We start from the raw sequence: 16,667 nt of genomic DNA on the forward strand, positions 1-16,667 counted from the left end.
GAGTTGGACACGACTGAAGTGACTTAGCCCCCACACACTGTTATCAAGGTACTTCAGAGAGAAGGTAAAGCCGAGGATATGGGGGGACCTGTCCAAGGTCCTGCTGGGTTACATATGTATGCTTCTTATTCAGTTTTTATTTGATTTTCTTCTGTTAATTTGCCTTACATCAGTTTAATTCTTAGACCAACCAGGAAAACCTAGACAGGAAGAAGAATATTGTTTTCCTCCGACAGTGATAACTAATTATAATCATTTGCTTTTACTACTTTTCTTATAAGGCTACCCTACTTAACTTAATTATTGATTATAGTTAATTTAGGCTTTCCTGGTGGCTCAGCAGTAAAGAATCACCTGCAGAAAACGTGGGTTCGATCCTTGGGTTGGGAAGATCCCCTGTAGGAGGACACGGCAACCCGCTCCAGTATTCTTGCCTGGAGAGTCCCTGGGACAGAGGAGCCTGGTCACAAAAAGTTGGACACAACTGAAGTGATTTAACATGCACACATAATTAATTTTCTGCTACATTTTAAGGATGTTACCAATAAAGAATGATGCCAATGAGAATATTTGTTTCCTCCTTTCTACTTGCTATATTTTTCTTCCTCTGTCACAGATTTATGTATAACATTCAGAAAAATGTTAAATAGTATTGGGAAAGCAGTATTCTAGTCTCCTTAATAAAACCTTTAGAATTTAATCGCCAAAAATACCGTTTTTTGATACATAATGGTGAATTGCTCATTTCTTAAAATATGTATAAGAAATAAGTATTGATTATTACATGTGCTTTTGAAGATTATTGAGATTGCCAAAAGCATCCTCTTATTTGAACACATATCTGTTAAAAGAGATTTCCTAGGATTATAAAATCTTTGTATTCCTAAATTAAAACCAACTTGATCATGAGAGATGCACTGTTGAGTTTAATTTGCTTATGTCTTATTTACAAATATTCATGTCTCCATTCATAAGTGGATTTCCTCTAAGCCTATTTTTATGTGTCAATATGTAATAGTAATCAAACTGAGGGTAAATTTAAAACTGAATCATAAGTGAGTATAGAACAGCGGAGCATTTCAAACTTCTTGTGCCTTTCTCTGCTAGGCTTCTGGCCATGCTTTTCTCAAGGCAGAACAGCTTTGAACAGTCACACATTTGCATAATGTCTTTCCTGTCGTTCCTTTGTTCTTTCAGTTGTACCAAACTAACTGCCTTACAAGGTTTTTTCCCCCAATTCCTCCCACTGGTAACATTAAGGTAAATCAGGCTCTTCAGAGTTAGAATCAGGGACTTGATAGTACTGGTATACATCCTGGAACATCAGAGAGCAAGGCCAACGACTGCTAAGAAACACAACATCAAAACCTTCCCTCCCACCACCCCTTTGGTTAATGTCTGTTCTGATCAGAGAGGAATTGAGAGGGATGATGGAACTTTGACGCCTGTATCCTGGTGCTGAATTGGATCTCAGAGACAGAATTTTGGGTGAAAGGAACAGCTTTATTGCTTTGCCAGGCAAAGGGGGACACGGTGGGCTTGTGCCCTCGAGAACTCTGTGTCCTGACCCATGGACTTCGTGAGGAGTTCTGTAACAGTGGTTCAAGGGCAGGGGTGCTGATGAGGGTCGGGACGTGGGCGGGGCCTTCACTGCTTTCATCTGTGGTCTCTGGGTGAGCTCCTCTGGTCCTCAAGATTATCAGAGTGTGACCCTCTCTGAAACAAAGAATGCTTCATCAAGTAGTTACCATCCTCCATTTGTGGGGGGTTTAGTACTGTAGAAGAGCTCAAAGATATTGTTCCGTATATCCCTTGAGGGGCAGCCAGGACCTTGCCCCAAGGCTGCACTGTTATTTTTTGACTGCTCCATCCTTTTCCCTATATTACCTCTTTTCCCCGATCAACAACTATTTGAACTTGCCCTTTGGAACCTAGGAAAGGTCATGGAGGCTGAAGTCTATTTGCTAAAAACTAGAAACAGGGGACAGAGAAAAGCTTCTGTGCTCAAGAGCCCCACAAGGTCCTACTTGGTTTCAGGAGGGAACCAGGAAAAAGGCAATATTGCTGCTAGCAAAGTCTTAAGGGAAGGTGTTCCTTTTTGAATGGGTTTGGATGAGGACACTAACTTTTATAAGGAAGTGACATCAGACCATCAACAAACTCTCTTAAGATTCTTCCATCCAAAGTGGCTCTCTCCTGTTTTCTTTAATGTGTTTATACCAGTTACCTCTTCCTGGAGAATGTGGAAGAAGTTTCTGATAAAATTTTCTTTTGAGACTGATGGAGAATTCAGGGCAAGCTGCTCTGAGATGTGCCCCTCTGGCATGTGGATTATTTAGAGCTGAAAAGAAGTAGGACCTCAAAGACTCAGGGAGAACCTTTGAACTTCACCCTCACTGCCTAAAAATAAATTAGCGTAGAAAACCTGCTCCAGGAAGGAGTTATCACCATGGATAACCATATTAAAGTACTGAACTAAGTGTGTTAAACAGGGAAGGACCTAGCAACACCCATTTGATCAAAGTCCTCTCTGTGTTCTAGTCTCCAGGTGGCCCAGCAAACATCTGTTTACAAAGTGTTAGTTATTTTCATCTTCCTGTGGATTACCGTATTTCCCTTTCAAGTCCCAGGCCCCTACCTTCTTCTTCTTAGTCCAAAATAGTGTATATAACCTCATCTTGTCTTACTATCTTTGAGATTCTTCATGCTTATGTAGATTCCCCAAATGTACAAAATAAATTTATTTTTGTCTTGCTAATCCACTTTGTATCATTTTAATTGCCAACCAAAGAGCTAAGAGGGGGAAATTGCCCCTACCCTACTAGACATTTGTGATTTTTTTTTTCCCACAATTCTTTTTTTTTTCCCCTGTAAGTTTTGGTTTCTTCAGGTTTTCTTCTTCTCTTTGAACTAGACATAACAGTTCCCTCTTTTTTTTTTTTTTTTTTTTTTTTTTCTGTCATAACGTTGGTGTCATCTGCATATCTGAGGTTATTGATATTTCTACCGGCAATCATGATTCCAGCTTGGGCTTCATCCAGCCTGGCATTTTGCATGATACATTCGGCATATAAATTAAATAAGCAGGGTGACAATATACAGCTTTGACATACTCCTTTCCCTATTTGGAACCAGTCTGTTCTTCCAGGTCCAGTTCTAACGGTTGCTTCTTGAACTGCATAAAGGTTTCTCAGGAGGCAGGTCAGGTGGTCTGGTATTCCCATCTCTTTAAGAGTTTTCCAGTTTGTTGTGATCCACACAGTCAAAGGCTTTGGAGTAGTTAATAAAGTAGAAGTAGATGGTTTTCTGGAACTCTCTTGCATTTCTATGATCCAAAAATAGAGCCTTTTGATGAAAGTGAAAGAGGAGAGTCAAAAAGTTGGCTTAAAACTCAACATTCAGAAAACTAAGATCATGGCATCCAGTCCTACCACTTCATGGCAAATAGATGGGGAAACAATAGAAACAGTGAGACACTTTATTTTCTTGGGCTCCAAAGTCACTGCAGATGGTGACTGCAGCCATGAAATTAAAAGATGTGTGGTCCTTGGAAGAAAAGATATAACCAACCTAGACAGCATATTAAAAAGCAGAGACATGCTCTGTCAGCAAAGGTCTGTTTAATCAAAGCTGTGGGTTTTCCAGTAGTCATGTATGGATGTGAGAGTTGGACTATAAAGAAAGCTGAGTGCAGAAGAATTGATGCTTTTGAACTGTGGTGTTGGAGAAGACTCTTGAGAGTCCCTTGGACAGCAAGGAGATCAAGCCAGTCAATCCTAAAGGAAATCATTTGAATATTCATTGGAAGGATTGATGCTGAAGCTGAAACTCCAATATTTTGGCCACCTGATGTGAAGAACTGACTCATTGGAAAAGACCCTGATGCTGGGAAAGATGAAGGCAGGAGGAGAAGGGCATGACAGAGGATGAGATGCTTGGATGGCATCACTGACTCTATGGATCTGAGATTGAGCAACTTCCGGGAGCTGGTGATGGACAGGGAAGCCTGGCCTGCTGCAGTCCATGTGATGACAAAGAGTCAGATGCAACTGAGCAATCGCATTGAAATGAACCGAACTATTTCCCCAGAAAGGAGTACATCTCATTGATGCTTTCACATTTATCATTGTAGAATTGTTCATACATAATTAAAAAATCTTCTCTGTTTTTGCTTGCACAGGTCCTTTGACAATTAATCATTAATTTGGTAAATCATTTCAGGTGGCTCCCTTTGGGCTATTTTTCTACTCTGAAGGTTTTGTTGAGATTTTTCCCATTAATTTCTAATTATAACATTGAAATTAAGTTCTTTTTATTATTTTCTTGTGCTATATATGGCAGTTATAACTTGATACCCTTTTTATCTCACTTGGATTTCTGTGTCTGGCTGCTATGTGAGTACATAGCTTTTCTTCATTCTGAGTTCTAAATTTGCCCTTGGCAGTGAGCTGTCTCTGTTTTATGACATGCTGATCTATGAGCTATGTCTCTCCTTTGTCTGTTGTTATAAACAAACCTGAACTGACTAGGAATATTTCTCTAGTGAATCGGTAGTCTGCTTAACATTCTACAGTTTCCAGCATGACAGAATAAGAGACTCATAAATACCCTGGTTGTCTAGCCTCATCCCTGACTTTCAGAAAATCATATTTAATTTCATATCTTTACTTGGGAATGAAACGTTGGAGGTCTTCTGAGAAGGCTGAAAACAATTTCACTGAAAAATGGTGAGATTCTGTGTATTAGCCAGTAATGGAAGTGAAACATGTCTGTTTTCTACTTTTTGATTTTCTTAATGTGTACCTTTATTGGATATGAGATTTAATTCCCTCTGTCTCCCTGTTGCAAACAGTAAATGATTAAGAATCAGTGATTTCCATGAATTTTCGAAAATGAGAGGACAAACATATCATCTGGAAATGAGAACTATTTTTTTCTTTAAGGTAATGATTGTCTTAAGCTGCCTTTTCCCCTTATTATCAAAGGCATGGATCCACCAAGAGGCTCATATCTCTCTTCCAAAAGAGTTTTTTCTCTCCCAACTGGTGATTAAAACCTGATTGATTGCTTCCTCTTGAATGGTTCTTTAGTATACATGCATAGTCATTTCATCTCTCAGTTTAATCTATTTAAAATAACCCTACTCATTGTTAAACTCTTATTTTGTTGATATCCTTCTTCAGTGACTGGAATAATATTTATTCATATTTAAATTTATGAATTCTACCAAGATATAAGCTATGTGACACCAGGGACTTGTTTATCTTTGTTGATGTTCAATTGCTAAGTCAGTCATGTCTGATTCTTTGCAACCCCATGAACTGCAGCACACCAGGCTTCCCTGTCCTTCACTCTCTCCTTGAGTTTGCTCAAACTGATGTCCATTGAATCAGTGATGCCATCCAATCATCTCATCCTCTGTTGCCTCCTTCTCCTCTTGCTCTCAATCTTTCCCAGCATCAGGGTCTTTTCCAATGAGTCAGCTCTTCACATCAGGTGGCCGAAGTATTGGAGCTTCAGCTTCAGCACCAGTCCTTCCAATGACTATTCAGTGTTGATCTCCTTTAGGATGGACTGGTTGGATCTCCTTGCAGTCCAAGGGACTTTCAAGAGTCTTCTCCAGCACTACAGTTCAAAGGCATCAATTCTTTGGTGCTCAGCCTTCTTTTTGGTCCAGTTCTCACATCCATACGTGACTACTGGAAAAACCATAGCTTTGACTACACAGACTTTTGTCAGCAAAGTGATGTCTCTGCTTTTTAATATGCTATTTAGGTTTGTTATAGCTATTCTTCCAAGGAGTAAGCATCATCTAATTTTGTGGCTGCAGTCACCATCCGCATTGATTTTGGAGCCCGAGAAAATGAAATCTGTCACTGTTTACATTATTTCCCCATGTATTTACCATGAAGTGATGGGACTGGATGCCATGATCTTTGTCTTTTGAATGTTGAGTTTTAAGTCAGCTTTTTCACTCTCCTCTTTCACCTTCATCTAGAGGCTCTTTAGTTCCCCTTAGCATTCTGCCATTAAAGTGGTATCATCTGCATATCTGAGGTTGTGGACCCGATCCACCACCCAGAAGTCACTGTCTGCCCTGGGGCCTGTCCGCTGCCATCTCCACACTGGGAACTGGGGCCTCTGGGCACTACCCTGCCCTACCTGTGTCTCCGGGGAGATCCTTGCAAAGCTCCTTCCCAGGCCACCAATGCCTCTTCAGGCTGCCATGGCCCAGGATTGTTTACCTTACTCTTTACCATATCTCTGTTGCCTAGACGTGCCCAGCAATCAGGAGTAAATCTTTCCAAATTTTCTGATGTACTTGCCCTTCTTTTTATTGGTATGTGTTACTATTTATATTTTAAATTGAACAGTCACTCTTATATGTATGTAAAGTTATAAGCTACCTTAAATGTTTTCAAAAACATAGTATCAATAAATAATAAATAAAAAGCCAACCAACATAATGTACTTGCATATAAGGTTTGAATTTTCTTTCCTTAAATTGTTGTTACTTTAAATAATGTCAAGAGAGAGGGGAGATAGATGCTCACATGAGCATGTGAGTTGGTGTAATTTTATAAAGGGAGATTTGGCAGTATATATCGTGCAGTATATCGAACTTCCCTGGTAGCTCAGCTGCTAAAGAATCTGCCTGCAATGCAGGAGACCCGGGTTCAATTTCTGGGTCAGGAAGATCCCCTGGAGAAGGGGTAGGCTACCCACTCCAGTATTCATGGACTTCCTGGTGGCTCAGATGGCAAAGAATTTGCCTTCCCATTTCTGGGTTTGGAAGATGCCCTGGAGGAGGGCATGGCAACCCACTCCAGTATTCTTGCCTAGCGAATCCCCATGGACAGAGGAGCCTGGCTGGTTACAGTCCGTGGGGTCACTAAGAGTCGGGCATGACTGAGCGACAAAGCAAAGCGCAGTATACAACAGTGATATCAATGTCATCCATTGTACATTCCAGTGTACAAAGCCATTCCAGTGTACAAAGATTTCTATAAATGAATATTATTTCAGTTTGATTTTAGTAACAAACAAATTAAAGCAAAACAACCCCCCTCAACCCCATGGACTATACAGTCTGTGGAATTCTCCAGGCCAGAATACTTGAGTGGGTAGCTGTTCCCTTTTCCGGCAGATCTTCCCGACCCAGGAATCAAACCGGAGTCTCCTGCATTGCAGGCATTCTTTACCAGCTGAGCTACCAGGGAAGCCCTTAGTAACAAACAAAATAAAGCAAAACAGTCCCCCTCCCAAAAACCTGGAGGAAAAATCTGATGATTAAGATCCAGTGAAAATGATTGTGTGATATCATATGATATAATATTATACACTTGTTTAAAAGGTTTTTGTTTTCATATGTGTGTAAAAATAGTTTACTAATAGCAGTACCAAAATAGCTAGATTCTGTATTTTAAAATGATTAAGAACCAGTTTGTCAGAAACATAAGCCCATTAAAAATACATGAACAGTGTGATGACTTAACTCTGGATGAGTGTTATCACAGAATTGTGGATGATCTGCAGGTGAGGATCTCAGAGATCATCCAGTGTAGTGGGGGGGAGCTTGACTCAGGGACTGTAGACAGGGTTGATGTTTAGCTCTGACCTTTGCTCGCTATTGACTTAGGGTTGTTACTCAGGTTCTTTGAGCCCCACTTTTCTCACCTATAAATTAAATCTAACAATAGTCCACGTGCATTAAGTATTTATTGTGTGATTGGATACCTTTTCTGATTTAAACCCCACACTGCTAAGCCCATAAGGAAAGTAATATTATTTCTGTCTTACAGGTGAAGAAACCAAAGACACTGACAAATTAACTTGCTCAAAGGATATGATTGAGGAAGTACTAGCCGTGATGTTCCAAACCCAGCAGACTGACTCTGCATCCTAGCCACTAACCCAGCACTCCACACTGCTTCTTGCCCGTGTTAATAGCTTGGTTTTCTAGAAAAATGAATAGTGTACACGACTATCACAGCAGAAGACCTGACATGCTGACTGTTAGTCACCCAGTCGTGTCTGACTCTGTGACCCCGTGGACTGTAGCCCACCAGGCTCCTCTGTCCATGGAATTCTCCAGGCAAGAATGCTGGAGTGGGTAGCATTTCTTCTCCAAGGGATCTTCCTGACCCAGGGATCAAATCCTGGTCTCCCACGTTGCAGGCAGATTCTTTGCCGTCCAAGCCACCAGGGAAGGCCAGTGAGGTCTCATTAAATGTAGTTATTATTTTCTTATCTCAGCAATTATCATAGTATATTTCACTGCCAGAGAGCAGTCAGCAGCCAGGCTTTTGTTTAAAATATTGGACCTGGCCTTGGATTCCTTTAAATGTATGGTTGAAAATAAAATTGTACAAAACAAGTAGGTTGTGAAAGTAAAATTGTTCAAAACAAGGATTTACATGTTATGACTGAAGAAAAAATTCGACACCCAGGCAGGTAAGCTTTCTCCCATAATCAACCAGGTAAAGGTAGAATTTTTCCTTCCTTCCTTCCTACCCTCCTTCTTTCCTTCTTTCTTTCTTTCCCTCTCTCTCCCCTTCCCTCCTTCCTTCCTTTCCTCTTTTCTTTCCTCCTTATCCTTTTCCCTTCTTTCTTTCTTTCTTTCTTTCAGCATATGGGGATGTTAGGATGGTATATACCTGCAACAAGTGTATATGCTACCTTTAACATTAAAGTTAAAACACCTAAGTTTATGAACTGTTATTGAAGCTGCTGCAAGTCTGGTGAACCAGCAAAAATAACAACATGATTTTGATTTTGAGCTTGGTCATAGATAGCTGGAGGGGTTTCCTGGTGACTCAGATGATAAAGAATCTGCCTCCAAAGCAGGAGACCTGGGTTCGATCCCCAGGTCAGGAAGATTCCCTGGAGAAGGCAGTGGCAACCCACTCCAGTATTCTTGCCTGGAGAGTTCCATGGACAGAGGAGCCTGGCTGGCTACAGTCCTTGGGGTCACAAAGATTAAGACATGACTGAGTGACTAACACTTATAGACAGCTGGGGGTGAAGATCTGAGTGTAGAGAAACGTCACTATATGGCTGCCAACTAGATAACTGTACATCTGCGATGACGATGAGTGCCCAGTAAGCTAAGATGGAATCCTGGTAGTCAGGGGTGGGAGAAAGAACAAATCCCAAACTAGAAATGCAGAGTTTAGAGACGGTTACATACTAATGGTAAACTTAAAGTTGATGGTGGCATGTGAGACGGCAGGGTGTCATGGTTATCATACCTCATGTCTGAGGGAGGTTAGCAAAGCTGTCTTGCACTTGTTTAAGGATGGAACATCGTAACTACTGGGATGTAGTTTAACAGTCCTATGCTAACAAAAGCTATTATGTAATAAATAGCAACTCTGGGCACCCATGCTCATTCTTAAACTTTGCCCAGAGGCAGAGGTGAATGGCTTCCTGGAGTGCTTCAAGAATGCCTTAAGAATTCTCCAGCATGCAGGAGAGTGGTCAGACCAGAACGTGGGGTAGTTAACGCGGGGACTCTCACTGGTCAGTGCTGGACCGGAGGAATCAGACTTTATATCCTGATTCTTATGAACTGGATGGATGATTGTGCACAGCGTTCGTGTGATGGAGCAGTAAGCCTAAATGATGTTTTATTTCAATTTGGTCCTCTCAGTCTTCAAAACCTTGACATAAAATTATTCCTTTGCCTACTGTTTTCCATTATTTTACTTTTTTGTAATTAATACTACTTATGCTTAGAAGTGTATTTTCAGCAAAATTGTTAACTGGAAATTATATATTTTCCTTTGAATCTTTGCAGGATACATTTTGAGTTTTTAAGGTATATTTTGGTTGTCATTAAATCATTGTCAAAAGCATTACCAAACTGTCAAACCAATTTGTAGTTAAAAAATCCCAACAAAAAATAAAAAACACAGAAATACCAAAGTAGTAACAGTTCCGAGTTTTTAGTAGAAAAAGTTTAAAAATACCTGATTTGTAATTGAATATTTAAATACAGTTTAGAACACTAATTAGCTTAGTCTGTGGGCTGTTGCTCGGGTATTGAGAGTAAACGTTTCCAAACACCAGGATAAAATAAAATGTTGCATATTTGCATTAGAATTTCTTGTGTTATAAGCTTAATTTCTGTGCAACTTCTTTTAATTCAAAAGGCATAATAATTTGCTTAGCCGATGCTGTAAGTTTGCTATGCTTATTTTCCTTATGCGACTTAATTTTTGAGTTGTGTAAGAATACAGTAAAGCTTTAATACATCTATTTCAGTTTTTTAAAATTGAAATAACATAGTTTCCTAAATGTTACAAGATTCAATCTCTTCCAACCACAGGTGGGTTATCAGAATTTTACAGTAGATTCTTCTGTTGCTGAGGGTTTCTAGTGAAGACTGTGACAAAGTCTCCTTTACCCAGGTGAGACCGAATACTATTTCTAAATAAAACATCTGCCTTCTAGTGCCTAAGGGTCCAAAGGTCTAAAGGTGTCGTTTTAACTGATGAAAAGTATAGAAGAATGAAAGCTAAAAGCTATGCAATTGCAGCAGGATGCCTTTTGTTGAAAATAAAACTAATATACTAAACAATTAACAAACATGAATAGAATCCTCTCCCAAATTAAATGTTTACCTAAATTTTAGTATCAGCCATGTTGACATCATGAAGAGCTGTCAAGAGAGCTGACATTCTTAGAAGACAGAACTTCACCTGTAACCTTTAAGGAAAGCGGCTTTGTGAAAGCCCTAAAGGCAAAGTGGTCAGACTGGCATTTGTTCTGTGTGGTGGGAGATGTTAAAATAGCGACACACAGAACCCTTTCAAGCAATTTTTATGTCAGGAAGAGACTTTTGGAAAGAAATCTATAAGTAGCGATTTGTCACTGCGTATGTAAAGTGGAATAATTTCAGACACTTTTTTTTTTCACCCTAGATCAGAAAGTGTTATACCCAAAGTGAATAATAAATCAAATTGAATCTTTTCATCTTGATATATACATCTCTGAGGATATTATTTTCAGAGCTAACATTTATTTCTTCATTCTCTGTAGAACTGAAGTCCAATTTTATAACTTTGCAAATTTTTTTCAATCACTTTCTTTGGTGTAACAATTACAAGTGCAACATATTTGTAATAAAACTGTCAACCATGGTTCAATTCAAAATGTATCATGGGGAAGTCAGACTTCTGAAGGCGGGAATGTGTCTGGTACTTTTCTTTGAGAAACAGTGAAGGTGGACTCTCAGGATACTTAAGAATCAAATAGCAATTTCCCCCACATCAAGGAAGTTTGGAATCCAACTTTTTATAATTCTAAAACAAAATCTGAGTGTACTTCTAAACTGTTGTTTCCCTCTTTTAGAGCCAATGTTAGCGGGCAACTTCTTTTCCTCAACTATTGTCTACCCTGAAAAAAAAGTTAGTTACATGTTGGAGAAAGCAGTATTTAACCCTAAATCACTTGTGGTTTTCTCATTAGTGGGCCTTTTGCGATCACTGTGATTCTTCTGGTTATTTTTATATGTGTGTTTGTGAAATCTAAAAATGAGCCTATCTATCTTCCCACCATCCAAAATATGTAAGTCCTCTATTCTTTATACACTTAATAATTCTGAATACACACTATAATTATTTAATGAAACTGCCCTCAAGTTTATACATCAGAGATTTAACCTTGTTGGGGTCCTGGATAGGCCAACCCAAAGTATTTCTCAATGGCATGTTGATTATTGCAAATTAAAATTACTTAAGAAACAGTGGGTCAAGAGGAACACTTTTGATTCTTCTCTATGTCTTCCTGAAAGCAGCAAATAAATCCCTCATATTAAAAGTTTCCTCCCACACGAGGTGCAAGGGTGCCATTATGGCCAGAGAGTGGGAATTCGGGCTGAGAAATCTGTACACTCAAAATAGCCTTGTTACTTCCGTAATTTACTGCCCAAAACCCAAGCTCTGTTTCGCTTCTTCAGTAATTATTAATTAATTAATTATTTTCACTTGAAGCCCAAGTTCTTTTGTCCTGTTAATTGTTCACAGATTTATTCTTTGTCCAGAAGTGTAAATGCTGCCTGCTCCGGCCGTGTCTTCTGTTCTACTTCTATGTGATCTTTGTGTGCATGCATTAAACTTTGTTTCTTTATCTCCTATTAATCTTTCCGGTGTCAGTTTTATTATTATTCCAGCCACAAGATCTCTGGGTAGGTAGAGGGAAATTTTCCCCGCCCTGACAATCTCATTGCCCAAGTTTTCGATTTTGTTTACAGGAGCCAAGGTTTCAGTTATTCAGAAGTAAATGTTTCATGATCTGTAGTGTTCATCTTGTTCAATGCTTTCATCGCAGCAACACTTTATAATGTCATTTGAGGAGATATTGTCTCTGAGGTTTCCGTTTTCTAAGAGTCAACATTTTATAAGAGGAAAGCAGTCTGAAATTACTGATGATCCTTTTCTACATAAGCCAGCAAAATATTGTACTTGTATACCCTTAAGGTTAAACAAATCATGAAGAATTTTGAATACAGTAATTTAATAATACATTTTTGGCTAGGGTTGCAACCATTGTTTACTTAATACATGGATAAAGGTTTACTGTTTGAATGCTGTCTCTTAAAACAAGTTTATGTTTATAATTTTCACATTTATGTCTTCTCTTAATTACATTTTAATTCCTAGAAGGATAGAGGTCTTATTTTCTGCATGCTCTTAAAACAGGTTTTTTTTGTTTTTTTTTTTTTTTTGATGTAGTAGGCATTCAATTGCCAAAGTAAAGCTCCACTTTTCTTGTGATTCTGAGGGTTAACTAAATCATAGTGTGGGTATTTTGGTAGGGTATTTGGGATTCCAGAGTTTAAATGTCAGGATATTATGAGATTAATTGTAATGTCCTCATGCCTTCTGAAGCAGCCAGGTGGTGGTGACCCTATGTAGAGATTTCCCTAGGTGAAAAATCTGTCTGTGGAGTAGAAGTTTAATTAGTGATTCTTCTTCTTTGCCACTTTGATCAGTCTAAACCTCTGAGTTATATGTAATTTATTACAAAGATATATTACCTAGGAAGTTTCAGAGATTCATCTTTAAAGAACTGAACTTCTCAATATGTGATTCTGTCCATTATCTCCATAATGTTGGAAATCAGCAGTATATTCGTGCTAAAAAATAGCATGAAAATTCTTTCACATTGAAATCCTTTAAGAATCATATTGTTATTTCTTTTAAGTGAAAGGTATGAAAAAGACTGTGTTTTCTATTTCTGACTAACGTTTTAGTAAAGGAAATTTATTTATTGCTCTTAAGTCTTTAGTTCTGATAAGGGATTCTCTTTACTAATAGGAACATAATGTTTTGAAACATACATTAAATCAGCTTATATATTTCCACAAGTAGCTTGTTCAACATCAAAAATAAATCATTACATATTAGGAAATTCTTTATCCTCTGAGATTGGAATAATGGAGAATGTCATCTCATTCTGAGATAATGGTGACACAAATCTGATCCTTTTAGCTTTCTTGGCAGAAGAAAAAAATCTATTCTGGAGTTTACACATTAGTGAAGTTACTTTTCTGAGATATGATTATGTAACAAAGAGCAGGCTTTATTTGAGATATTTTAGACAATACCTTCTTCTTACAAGTAAGAAATAGACACGTGCATGTGTGTGTGCACGGGCGTTGCTTTAGAAAGTATGTATGGAAACTGTGGCAAACTTTTAATTCACTGGGTTACTTGATTTGTGAAGTTCATTGTGACCATCCTGTGTAAGAGAGAGTGATAGTTCATAACTGACTTTGGGGGCATGGGAATAAAATATAAAACTTAGTGAGAACCAACTGGTCTGATATGCTTTGATGTTTTCTATTCTAGATCTCAGTCTTTCAAACCATAAACCTTTGATCTGATCACTATTTCTGGTATATCTGGACATACTTCAGGCATCTAGTTGCATTTCAATAATTCTAATTATTATAAACAGTGCTGTTTTCCTCCAAAAGAGGGGTACTTAGCCAAAAGCAATTTGTTTGGTCAACATAACGCTTTGTTAGAAAATAAATATTCCTAGTTCCAGGGCTTTTTCAAACTTAAAAAAAAATTTTTTTTGTATTTCATAATCTTCCTTTAATCAATCACTTTTACCTTGTGCCCTTTTTAATACTGAAATGTTGTGGTTCTGAAATATATCATACAAGTGGACTAATTGGAAAAGTTTATTGGAAAAACAGTAGATGCAAATATTTCATGTTAAGAAAAATATCCTGAAGAATGTGACTTGTATGTCTGTATGTGCATAGAAGGTGGAAACAAAAATTGCCTCTGGATAAGTTAGAGGAGTTATTGTTGTTAGTTGTAGACTTTCGTATTTCTTGCGCAGGGGCCACGCTAATTTTCTCTGTATCATCCCAATTTTAGCATAGGTGCTGCTGAAGTGAGTGTTACTTATCTGTAATTCTTGATTTCTCTTGAAGGAGCCTATCTTCTTTTTGTAAAGAGAACTCTGCTTCCATTTCTTATGTCTCAAGAAAAAGAGGGTCTAGTTCTAAACTTTGTAAGATACATAAAATGAGAGTTGAAAGACAAAACTGGGCCTAAGAAGGAGACTGAAAAACACCAGGAAAAATGCCAGTGGGCAGGTTACACAGATGTGAGCACATGTACGTGTATGTCCATGTACACACACATACACACAGAGATTTCTTTTCTCAGTTACTATTCTGATCACATATTAAACAAAAGAGTGCTTTGAGAAAAAGACTTGACTAATAATACTCACATGCCCTATAAATATTCACAATGGGCTGCAAGCTGGAAGCTGGTCCATTCTGCCTAGTATTTTATTCCCCCGTGACTCCTTTCGGTGCAAGGAAAAAGATACTTGACGGAACAGACAGGATCAGCATGATACAGCTTCTGGTAAGAGACGCATAAAAGAGTGTTGCCTTGAGAACAAAGTCATGCCTCATTGCAATTTCAAAATATTTTTAAACATTTTGTAATTTTGGTCAGTGTGTGGTCTCATATTTGCAGTTATAAAGCATTATATTTATGCATAATTTGCAGACTCAACACTTGGTGAGATTGTGGCTTCTCTTAAGACGTCGACAGCATTTTAGAAAGCTTATGTGTGTGAAAGCTTATGTGTGTGTATGGAGCAATCACACTTAAGGGATGGGTTTCTGAAGACCTCGTATAGTTTAAAATTATCATAATTCAAGAGAATTTCTTAGAAGAACAGATATAGGCAGTGGATGCCTCCTTCAAATGCACAAATATTCATGTTTCTAGCATATTTTAAAAATCATTTTTTCTTTTCTCAGAATTTTCTCTAAGTTATTTGCTGTGATCTAATATTATTAACATTATGGACAAGCAGAATTGTTCTCTCATAGTTTGTATCAGTTAGAGTCCATTTGGAAGTCAGAATCCACTGAGTGATTTGAACAAGGAAACCTATACTAAAGAATTATTAGCCACCACAAGGGACTATAGTTACTAAGAGTTGGCTAATAGTAGAAAATTCTAAAGAATATAGGATCTGATGATGCAAAGAGGAACCCCTATCCCTAGGGGTGAGATAAAGCACCCAAGGAGGAACTGCCTCTTCAAAGCTGAGATGCAGATCTGAAAAGTCCTGGCCCAGCTGTGGCTTGCTGAATGACAGATAAATCATTGTGTTGAGGCTGTGGAGGAATCTGCTGGAACTCCGACCCTTGGAACTTGTCAGGAATCTCCCTCCAAGGGGGCTGGGGAGCGCTCTCGCCATGATGTCTCCAGCTACAGGCTGCCTCAGGCAGATGACCGCGGGAGCTTCCGGACTCGGGGCGCGGCCCCTACCACACGTGCATGTGATGGAGCCCGGGGTTCTGGAAGCTTCTGTGGTGCCCGTGCAAGTCCGTGCCCCGGGAGAAGCGGCCTGTGCTGCAGGAGCCCGCCTGGGCGCACCCCAGAACCGAGAAGGAAAGGCCTTTTCCCATGCTGTGTCCTTCCTGTAGTCTCTCGACAAAGGTTCCCGTCATGCCAGCTCGCAAAGGAAGGAGTGCCTAAACGGTCCTTCTGTTTTTCACGGAGCAGGTGATGCAGGAGGCATTTGAATCCAGCAGACAGTAAAGTTGGTAACAGGCACAGCCTTTGTCTCAGTATTTTATTGCCTTAAAATTTTACGACCAAATTATTGATTCCAGGATTTTTGTTTTTTTAAACCCCTAGTACTAAGCACCATTATGGCCACTTAATCATTTGAAAAATAAAGACTATAAAAAGATTTTAAATCATGCTGATGGTAAACATTAAAATGATGACATAACATGCACCCTGAATTGTATACAAAACATAAACATGTGTTTCTCACATAGTAAGAGTATTTACTGATTCAGGGAGGTGGGAGGGAGGTTAGAGGGAGAGGACATAGGTATACCTATGACTGATTCATGTCGATGTATGGAAGAAACCAGAACGATATTGTAAAGCAATTGCCCTTCAATTAAAAATAAATTTAAAAAAGGAGTAGTTAATGATTCAAATGAATTTAAAATTCAGCCAGCTCATCATCTTAGAAATTAAGCAATTTGTGAGGTGTTTAATTTTTTATATTCATATTATTTTCTACTTTGTATAAAATGAGTTATAAATATATTTTTAATCACATTATTTCAAATTTCCTAAGTCAAGTTCATGTAAACT

General features: G+C 38.6%; 1 non-coding gene across 1 annotated transcript; it reads right to left on the bottom strand.

Moving 5' to 3' along the window:
- Positions 1–14,316: 14,316 nt before the first annotated feature.
- Positions 14,317–14,419, bottom strand: LOC133063004 (U6 spliceosomal RNA). Its single transcript, XR_009694318.1, has one exon. It is a non-coding gene; the product is annotated as a U6 spliceosomal RNA (small nuclear RNA).
- Positions 14,420–16,667: the final 2,248 nt, after the last annotated feature.

The sequence above is a fragment of the Dama dama genome, chromosome 9, assembly GCF_033118175.1.
Source record: "Dama dama isolate Ldn47 chromosome 9, ASM3311817v1, whole genome shotgun sequence".
In the NCBI taxonomy this organism is placed as follows: Eukaryota; Metazoa; Chordata; class Mammalia; order Artiodactyla; family Cervidae; genus Dama; species Dama dama.